This window comes from Microcebus murinus, chromosome 1 (assembly GCF_040939455.1).
Source record: "Microcebus murinus isolate Inina chromosome 1, M.murinus_Inina_mat1.0, whole genome shotgun sequence".
In the NCBI taxonomy this organism is placed as follows: Eukaryota; Metazoa; Chordata; class Mammalia; order Primates; family Cheirogaleidae; genus Microcebus; species Microcebus murinus.
The window spans coordinates 8,351,183-8,361,658 of record NC_134104.1 but is presented as its reverse complement, the minus strand read 5'-3'; the positions used below and the strand labels follow the sequence as shown (position 1 = coordinate 8,361,658).

Here is a 10,476-nt window from a genome sequence, read left to right as displayed (position 1 = left end):
GCTTCGATTTCTTGGCACTCATGGATCCTTGGGAAATCCTGCAGAGAGGGAAAATGTAAACTCCAAATTGTTTTAAGATATTATGATATTTAAGGAACGCTGCGTTTAACGATGAATGGGTATGATGTTATGTTTTGTAGGCATTTTGTTAAACCTTTGTTAGTCTTGATTTTCTTTGGAACAATTTGTTCCTGTTCTGGGCTGAAGTACGAAAGTCCCAGGCCTGTGACCCTGGCTCCGCGTGGATGAAACAGCTTTTCCCGGGCCAGAGGGCAAAGTCACAGGGACATTATGTGATTGAAATATAAATATAAAGGTATCGATTTGTTTTTCATTCATCAAATAGTTACTGAGCTGCAGAGTGCAGGGGTGCTTGACGAGAGAGAGATACCCCCCCTGCCTCTCAGCGTGGGGCGGTCACAGGAACACACAGAGCCAGCCTGAGCCAGGGGAAATGAGGGCCAGGAAGACTAGTCTTGGGGGCTCCAGCCCTTCTCTCCCAAACCTCTCCGAGAGTGCATGGCACTATCCCAACCAGGTCCCTCCTCCCTGCTCCTCCCACCTGCCATCCACGTCTGCCCTTGGATCTTATTTTAAATTCTAAAATGCTAAGGAGGTGTAAATGATTCATAATAGCTTAGCATTTTGTCCCTTCCAGGTCTTTTTTTTTTTTTTTTTTTTGACAGAGTCTTGCTCTGTTATCCCGGCTAGAGTGTAGTGGTGTCGTCATAGCTCACTGCAATCTCCAACTCCTAGGCTCAAGCGATCCTCCTGCCTCAGCCTCCCAAGTAGCTGGGACTATAGGGGCGTGCCACCATGCCCAGCTAAGTTTTCTACTTTTATAGAGATGGGGTCTCGCTCTTGCTCAAGGTGGTCTCGATTCCTGACCTCCAGTGATCCTCCCGCTTCAGCCTCCCAGAGCATTAGGATTACAGGCGTGAGCCACCTCGCCCAGCCCTAGGAGGTATTTTTAAGTCTAAGGAATAAATATTTAATAGTGAAATTTCAAAGATCAATCAGGGGGTAAATGAAGATTTGGAGGAGGAAGATCTTGAGCATTTTCCTAACACCTCTAAAATCATTCCAGGGGATTAGGGCAACAAACTGTCCTTATGGGCAGGATGGAAGCTGGTCAGTATTTCGAATTAGGTGGATGGACAGATGGATGGATGGGTTGATCACCTTTATTCTGATTGCAATTGTTCTTTAATTCACTTTTTGATTCCTCACAGAGCCAGGCTGGAGTCTGACGCACATTAGGAAGTTGGGAGAAGTTTGTTGAATGAACAAATTAATGAAAGGAAGACTATGTATGCGGAGAGGCCTGTGGTTTTGGGTTACTGTTTTAGGTCCCCTGTGATTGGAGCAACACACACACTGTCAAGGTGAGTCTGCTGTTAGCGCACTCTCAGCTAACTTGCTGGGGTGACGGTCACGATAGAACTGGACCTTGCTCAGCTCATCAACAGCATGTCCTGTCAAAGTCACTGGGCTTCCAGGGAAACCTCCCATCTGGGCATCAGCTACTTGCCTCGGCCACCCCACGGCCAGGTGGTGGCGTTTCTGACTCAGGGTCTGCGTCTCCCTCAGCTGGGGCCAGGGGCCCTGAGGAGGGAGCCCGGTCTAGTGCAGGCTTTGCATCTCACAGTCCCCGGCGAGTGTCAAAACCGAAGGGCTGCCCGTGAGCGAAGGTGCGTCACTCACTTTCAAACCGTGGGTCTGTCTGAGCGGGGGCTGCCAGGTGGGGCCTTGGAGAGCTCTCGACCCTCTGGAGTCACGGGGTCTGTGTCCAGCGAGGTCTAGAGGTCACGTGAGGTCCAGAGAGCAAAGCTGCTTCCTCGAGGCCTCCTTGGAGCCGAACAGTGAAGGGAACAGGATTGCTTCCCTGTCCGTGGCCACTGGGAGCACAGGGCAGCCTTGGAAAGGGTCCTCCCTCTTTGGTTGAAAGCACAGCGAGCTTAGGGACTGGTAAGGGTGTTGTCGTGTGAGCTGATGGATGGAAGTGCCTGGCTTGGTACCTTGTCCACTGTCGGCATCTCCGGAAGGGAGCTCCCATCACTCCTTCGAGGAGAGGGGTGTCGTGGGCACCAGGTTGCCAAGATGCTGGTTTGGGGGGTCCTGGCATTGATGGTGGCATTGTCTGGGGCGCGGCCGTGTGATGGGGGAGTGTACTTCCCTGCCTGTCGGTGACTCGGGCAGGACAGGAGCCAGGATGGGGAACCAGGACCAGGCCAATCACAGTAAACGAAGGAAACCAACCTCAGAGCCACCCTCAGCTTGTCATGGGCCAAGGGGGACGGGGCCAAGTATGTATCTGTTGCAGGGATGGGTGGTCTCATTTCTTCACTGAGGAGGACTCAGGACTTACTGCCGCACTAGAGTGGAGGGGGCTGGCGGCTTAGACCATCCATGCTCAGAATCAGACATGGTCTGGATTTAGAACTGTCGCTCCCAGGCTGTGCAGACGGGAAGATGCTTTCGTAAGGAAAACCCCATGGCACCGCCTCAAACACGAGGGTGGTAAGAAGAGGGAGGGTGAGAATCAGATTCTGCTTAGGTGTGAATGTCCCTTAGATTCTGGATTCGAAAGCCCTGTATTCTTGGGTTTAAGCTTGTCCTTTCTGACATAAAGAATGAATTGCAAACTCAGACGTTTTCACCGAGTAAACAGCCCTGACACTTGGCAAGTGCACGCCTGTCCTGTGCTGCCCAACTGGGAGGCCTGGGACGACAGACATTTGTTCTCTCACAGTGGCGGAGGCCAGATCCAAAGTCACAGTGTCCTTGGGGCCGTGCTCCCTCGGAGACTCGGGGTGGATTCCTCCTCGCCTCTCCCAAGCTCCCGTGTGGCCGCCATCCTCGGCGTTCCTTGGTTTGCAGTTCCTTGGTCACTCCAGTCTCCGCCTCTTCCCCTCCTAGTGCTCCCGTGTGTCTCTCTTCACGTGACTTCTCCTCTCGTAAGGACACTCCTCACGTTAGATTAGAGCCCGCCCTAATGACCTCATCGTGGCTGGATGACATCAGCAAAATCCCTATTTCTAAGTAAGGTCACATTCACAGGTGCCAATGGGGAGGGCTTCACCATATCTTTTCGGGGACAGAATTCAACCCCTAATAGTCATATCCGTGGCTCACCAGTTACTACTATTTCTATGGCATATAGCAGGCGTCCTCAAACTACGGCCCACGGGCCACATGCGGGCCGCCTAGCACATATATCAGGCCCTCCGGGTGTTTTTGCCGCCGCTGCCTGTCCTGCTTAGCAGCCGACTCGTCCCGGGCCCACAGCGCACACTCTCCAACGGTCTGAGGGACAGTGAACTGGGCCCCTGTTTAAAAAGTTTGAGGACCCCTGGAATATAGTGAGACTGTGGTTTTCATTAGGAGCAGAAGTTTCATCTGTCACCAGTGACACCTGAATGCAGGTTAATCAATAGAGCAAAAGACGCTGTACTAGGGATTGCAGCAGTCCAGTCCATTTCCAAATACAAAGCAAAAGCAAGGTGCCTGCCCTTGTTTGGTTTTCTGAAGCTGCTCCTTCTCCTCTGGACACCCTCTCATCCTGAGATACGTGACGACAACGTGACAATAAAGGCAAACCAAGTCACCGTCCAGAAACCACACAGCCTACTGCGGAGAACCATTTCCCATCAAGTATGAATTAGGATATCTGCCCATTTCTTGAAATAATCCTTCATAAATAACTTGGTTAACAGTGCCTCATAGTCTACTTGAGAGTCAGAAATTTGTTTAGCAAAGAAATTTCCAAATAGAGAATAGAAAGTTAATTGATGGGCAAACGTATTTAACAGGGAAGACTAGTGGGGAAATGAAGTAACTAGGTTCTTGTTTATGCTTTTATTCTCGAAGGCTAGATACACCTCAGCTCGGGTTGCGGCTTCTCTGTGCTGTCAGAGCGTACCTGTGCTGGCTACGCCGGGCAGTTGGTCGGAAATGGGAAGTTTCTGAAATTCACACAACACATTTGTGAAAGGCGACCCCACTTTTATTCACCTGCCACCCATAATTTAGCTGACAACCGTCTCAGCAGCGGACATTTCAACATGGTCCTGCATCTGCTGATTGCTCATTGGTACTCTGGACACTGGAGGATTTCACCTTTTGGGTGAGACAGACACACCAGTAACTTCCCAGCCGAGGTTCCCAGAGAAGTGACATTCAACAAATTGTGTCTTAAAACATAAAGAGATCAAAAGAATTGAAAGAAAGGACCTAGACATTTGCACGAACTCGTGTTCATAGAAGCATTGTTCAAATAGCCAAAAGACGGAAACCACTCAACTGTCCATCCACGGATGAAGGGATGAACAAAATGTGGTGAATGTATACAGTGGAATATTTAGCCTTAAATAGAAAGGAAATTCTGACACATGCTACAACATGGACGCACCTTGAGGACATTGTGCTAAGTGAAATAATCCAGTCACAAAAAGACAAATGCTTTAAGACTCCACTTCTATGAGGTCCCCAGAGTAGGCAAATCCATGGGGACAGAAGGCAGAATGGTGGTTGCCAGGGGCTGGGATAAGGGGATGGGGAGTTACTGTTTAATGGGGCAGAGTTTCAGTTTGGGAAGATGAAAAAGTTCTGGAGATGGACGGTGGAGATGGTTGCACAATACGAATGTACTTAATGCCGCAGAACTTACGATGATTAAAATGGTAAGTTTTATGGTATGTGTAAAAACTATTAATATATCCAGAGAACATACTGGTGTGACATTAGCCATTCCGAATCGGACTTGCCGCAGTCTGCTAGTGTACAGTCAGGAGTTTTGTTGGAATGAATGTTCGCAGATATTAATCAAAACAACACTTTCCAGCTAATGCTCCGAGCCAAGTGGCAAATCCAGATCCTGCCCCGCCCCCCGAGGGGCCGGGAACTGTCAGGATCTAACACGCTGAACATGCGCAGTGCCCTCACAGGGAAGGGCGGCGGGGAGCCGGCTGCAGCGAGGGCCTGGCGGGCGGCGTTGGCGTCAGGTGGCCGGGGCGACTGCAGAGTCATGCACCTGTCCTTCTGGACAGAGGCTAGGCCTGTCTTAGGCGCCGCCTAATTGCTGCCCCCTTACCTGGAACCTCTGGTGTGCCTTATAATTTCCTAAGCACTTTACACGGACTGGTATCTAATCGTGCTGAGGACTGTACAAGGGGCTGTTGTCGTTGCCTGGCGCCTCGTGCAGTCCGCCCAGCTGGTCACAGGAAGACCTGGGCCTCGGATCCAAGCCCTAAGCTCTTCCCCTCGCCCGTGGCAGCCAGAGTCACCAAGCCTCCTATCATAGGAGGACTAGTTTCAGGAAAGCAGGCTGGAGGCAGAGCTGTGTGCAGGCAATTTTCTGGGAGGCCTTTTGCTCCACTCCCAGGCCAGCTTGTGTCCACATGGCTGAGGGGCCGGGTGACTTTGCTGAGGCCTCGCTGGATCAGGCAGTACAGGGATGAGGAAGTCAGGGGCTCTAGCGACACTCCGACACCAGGGGTCCTTTACCAGAGTGAAAGGGATGCTCTGACCACGTGGAACCACGTTTGTGTGCGCCCTCCTCTCCCTCTGCTTCCTTCCCCCAAACACACGCACACACATGAGCACATTCGGATATGTAGACACATGTGCACATGCATGAACACATGTGGACACGCACAGACACACACATGCACAGAGACACACACATGCACACATATGTACACACACACATGCACACAGCCAGACACACATTTTTTTTTTCTTGAAATGACACTTGGCAGCAGTGAAGCCAAATCTTTCTAAATGCTCTGTAAACAGTTAAAAAGGAGGGTACCCTGGAGGCAGGGAAGGGCCTCCCTTTGCATCAGGTTAAATTCAGAGGCAGCATATCCGGCATCTCCAATACAAAACATTGCAACGGCTTCCCTAAACCCTGACGCAGTGAACTAATTAGGGTCACACGTGGCTGCAGGGCACAGTTCTGGTGCATGAACGAGGGTCCCCAGATACCCCGATGAACTTCACTCACAGAGTCTCTTTTCTAAGAATCCTGCCCTAAAAGGAGGCACTTAGCGCACCCTCTTCAGCTCTTAGTAATCAAGATCTCCCTTCTCAGCACAGGGCCTCGTCCACAGAGCTCGCCAGAACACAAGGAGCACTGTGCAGAGCTTTCAATGGCGGAACGGCGAGGGACATAATGCGTTTCAGTAGACAACAAAAATAAGAAAAGGAGCCCAACGTCAAACTTAACACGATTGCTTCAATTTCCAAGTGCTTTTGGGTCTTTTCATGTTGGCTTCATGGGAATTCATGCTTGTGGAGAAGACTGTGTTTCCTACAGGGTCTCGCCGTGTTCATTTAGCCTGGTCATAAAACCCATCTGTCCCAAGTCCCTTCTGGAACAAGAAGGGGTATAAACAAATAAGCAGGCGATCACAAACGATCTGTGGGAGGGGCCGTGGGCAGGGCCTGCGGGAGGCTGGTGACGTCTGAAGTCGCTCGCGGGGCTGTCGTGAAAACCGGGGGGATGGACAGCACCGCCCTCCTCTCCAGCACCCGCTCTGCGCTGCGTCTCTGCACGGGTGCGGGAACAGTATGTGAGGCAGGACCGACGAGCCCTTGAAGTGGGTCGAACAGCGTCCCCCCAAAACTCATGTCCACCCACAACCTCAGAACGTGACCTTATTTGGAAATAGGGTGTTTGTGGATGTGATGAGGTTAAGATGAGGCCACACGGGCCTGCAATCCAATGGCTGGTGTCCTTATAAGAGGTGGAGAAGAGACCCACGAGAGAGGACAGAGGCAGGGACGGGGGGCTGCGGCTGCCAGCCAGGGAGGCCACCGAGTGCCGGCAGCTGGCAGAGGCTGGAAGGGGCGAGGACAGATCCTTCTCTGGAGACCTCGGGAGGAGCTCAGACCTGCCGACACCTTGATTTTGGACTTCTGGCCGCCAGAGCATGAGGGAATAAAGTTCTGCATACGCGGAAATTCACGCAGTCCCCCTTCCGGCTCGGGGCTCTGCGGCACGGAGTCTCCATGGGGAGAGACGGGTCAGGTCAGATCCAAGAAGAACTCTGCCAAGTTCTTGGCCTCTAAGTTGGGACCTGAGGACAGACTGATCTTGAGGGAATACTTACTTAGCCCGTTTTCTTGTTTGCTGGTTTGTTTTCCTGCCACCCGAGAGGAGACACAGAGGAAGCTCCAAGTGAGCTCTGAGCAGGCGCGTCATCCTGTCCTAGCCTCGGGTCAGCTCTGCAGGTGGGGGACGGTCCCCTGAGCCGAGGGCCCGTGAGTAGAGAGGGCTGCTCTTCTGGCTGGCATAGCAGGGAGAAGAAACGGCAAGAAACACTAGGTTTTTGGCTTCTGATATCCAATGCAGATTTTTATGTTCTCAGCAAGACGGTGTTCTTGTAAGCCGGGCATTGGCAAGCGATAATTTTCAAAATCCTTTTGGCTCCTGTTACCATAATAAAGATGCCTGGACATTTGCCTTTGAGGTTCTTATAATCCAGAAAACTCAGGACATCGCATACAGGAGTCTGCCCTTGCAGAAGAGGGGAAGCTCCATTCCTCCAGTCCTTTTTTTTTTTTTTGAGACAGAGTCTCACTTTGTTGCCCAGGCTAGAGTGAGTTCCGTGGCGTCAGCATAGCTCACAGCAACCTCAAACTCCTGGGCTCAAGCAATCCTCCTGCCTCAGCCTCCTGAGTAGCTGGGACTACAGGCATGCACCACCACGCCTACTAACTTTTTCTCTATATATCAGTTGGCCAATTAATTTCTTTCTATTTATAGTAGAGATGGGATCCCGCTCTTGCTCAGGCTGGTTTCGAACTCCGGACCTCAAGTAATCCTCCCGCCTTGGCCTCCCAGAGTGCTAGGATTACAGGCGTGAGCCACCGTGCCCGGCCTATTCCTCCAGTCCTGGTGCACGAGGAGGAGAGAGCAGGAAAGGCGACTGGTGTGCACACGTTTGCCCCAATGTTCCCCACATCTAACCCCTTGGAGTGGGAGCCCAGAGACAGTGGACTCTTCTTCTGCTCCATGTTTGGAATCCTTGGAGGAGGCCCTATCTCAACACGGGGGTGTGGGCAGGTACTGGGGGGCACCACATGACTGAAGGAAGGTGGGATGGATGAGCTCAAGTCAGGATTCCTGACTGCCTTCATCCCCTCTGCAGTTGGGGGGGACCCAGGGCTTCTCACATGTTCCCAAAGAGGGAACAGCATGTAGCCAAGAGTCTGCCTGGGAGCCAATGGCTGCAAAGAGCCCTCCTTGGCCAGGGATGGAGTGGGGGTCCCACCAGACCTGAGAGGGAGCTCACCACGGTGGGCCAGGTCACATGTGAGAGCCCCCAAGCTCAGACCCCCAATCCCTGGTCTTCAGCAGGGCCACCTGTGCTGAGTGGATACCTGCCAGCACCCGCACAAGGGCCGGCACAGCTGCCTGGCACAGGCCAGGAGACGGTCCCCTGCCCCGTGGGCTTTCCCATGCACTGGTCACCATGTAGGGTATGGCGGCAGGGAAGAGAGAAACAGCACTGATGAGAGTTGAATCTATGCATAAATATTTACCTAACGGAGCATGTTTCTGTCATAGGAGATTGTTTCAACCAGAGGGGTCAAGAGAGCATTGATGACAAATTAAAGTCCCTTCCGCCACCCACGGGAGAAGGTCTCATGGAGGAGAGAACTGGGGAAGCAGCGTGGCCCCTGCACACCTGAGCGCTTCGAGTGAACCTGAGCTCCTGCCGCCTCGGTGTGCTGGGATTGACTGTTTGGGGCTGAACTGCCCCATCAGCCCCCAGTGACTTAGAATGTGCCTGCATTTGGGGGCAGGGCCTGAAGGAGGCAATTAAGTTAAGATGAGGTCACTAGAGTGGGCCCTGTCCAGTCTGACGGGTGTCCTTATAAGAAGGGGGGAGTAGGACACAGACGCACAGGGGGCGACCACGTGAGGATGCAGGGAGAAGGCAGCATCTGCAAGCCAAAGAGAGAGAACGCAGAAGAAGACAACCCTGCCGGCACCTTCATCTTGGACTTCCAGCCTCCAGAGCTGTGAGGAAATGATTTTCTGTTGTTTAATGCCCCCTGCCTGTGGCACTTTGCTACAGCACTCCTGGCAAACTCATACAACCATCATGCTCCAGGACACAGGAGGCAGAAATCCCTGCGGACAGCTGTGTCCCAGAGAGACCCTGGGACACCTGCTGTTCTGTGGGTTCCCAGGGCTGAGCACTAATCCCCATGCATGGAAAGGGAACCAGAAAGTTCAGACTTTCCGGGTTCAATTTTATCCTGAATAAACTGAGTTTTGTGGAGTTGTCTGGTTTAAGAATTCCATTACTAGGTGGACGAAGGCTCGAGAAAGAAATCATGTTTAGTTATGGGGAAGGGAATTTACAATTTTTTTTTTTGCCTGAATTCGTTGTCTGAGGAAATCGTACCAAAAATGCAAACATGATCTGACTTAATCCAAGAAGCAGGTGCTACCATGCACATTTTATGCTCGCAAATGCCAATGCTTTACAATGGGGAGTTGAAGAAGCAGCTTCAGTCTTGACAGCTTGGAGCGTGGAGCTAGCCCCTCCAACCCACAGGTTAAGAGGCAAAGGTGATGTATAACCCACGTGCACTGGGGGGAGTAGTGTCCTCCCAAAGCTCTTGTCTACCTGGAAGCTCAGCACGTGACCGTATTTGGAAGTAGTGTCATTGCAGATGCAATTACTTAAGATGAGGTTGCACTGGGGTAGGATGGGCCCCTCATCCAACGTGACTGGTGTCCTTACAAGAAGGAGTCACCGAGGACACACAGAGGACAGATGGCCACAGGAAGACGAAGCAGAGGTCGAGGTTACGCTGCCGTAAGCCAATGGCTGGCAACGATGGGAAGCTGGAGGAAGCCGGGAAGGCTCCTTCCCTCGAGCCTTCAGAGAGAGCGTGGCCCTTCTGACCACTTGATTCCAGACTTGTAGCTTCCAGAGATGTGAGAGAGTCGATCTCAGCTGTTGTAAACCACCCAGTTTGTGGGACTTTGTTACGGCAGCCCTAGGAAGCCGATACATCACGTTACAAAAATTGGAGTTTCTAAGGGACCATGCTCTACCTGAGATGACTTAGAAGCCTTTCTCCTGGGGCAAATTCCTTCATATTTAGAACCAGTCACGGGGTTTAGGGCACAAGCTCTTGCCAAGGCGTCTCCATGGAGCCTCCCTGGTGTCCCCTTCCTAGTTTAAATCAGCTGGCGTGGACCCCCGAGAGCAAGTGCTCCCGGGCAGGGAACACAGTTTTTCTTTGCTCTCCAACAGGAAGCAGCTCAGGGTCTGCTTTCTTTTCTTTCCTCTTCCTTTCAAACTGATCTCTCGTATCTCCAATAACTCTTATCTTTCAGCAAACTCAAGCAGGCCCCAGGTGAGCTGTGAAAATACTGAACTTCAAAGGTTTTGCACAAATCATCTTAAAGGCCTGACCCAAGCCCAGGAAAGCCGGAACGAAGTCCAG

At 51.9% G+C, this 10,476-nt stretch overlaps 1 long non-coding RNA gene across 1 annotated transcript in view; it reads left to right on the top strand.

Moving 5' to 3' along the window:
• Positions 1-9,296, top strand: part of LOC109730184 (uncharacterized) — a 50,944-nt gene extending 41,648 nt beyond the window's left edge. Inside the window, exons 3-4 of the long non-coding RNA XR_012918184.1 lie at positions 1,233-1,385; positions 8,576-9,296. This is a non-coding gene — a long non-coding RNA (uncharacterized LOC109730184). The remainder of the gene's footprint in view (positions 1-1,232; positions 1,386-8,575) is intronic.
• The last annotated feature ends 1,180 nt before the right edge of the window (positions 9,297-10,476 follow it).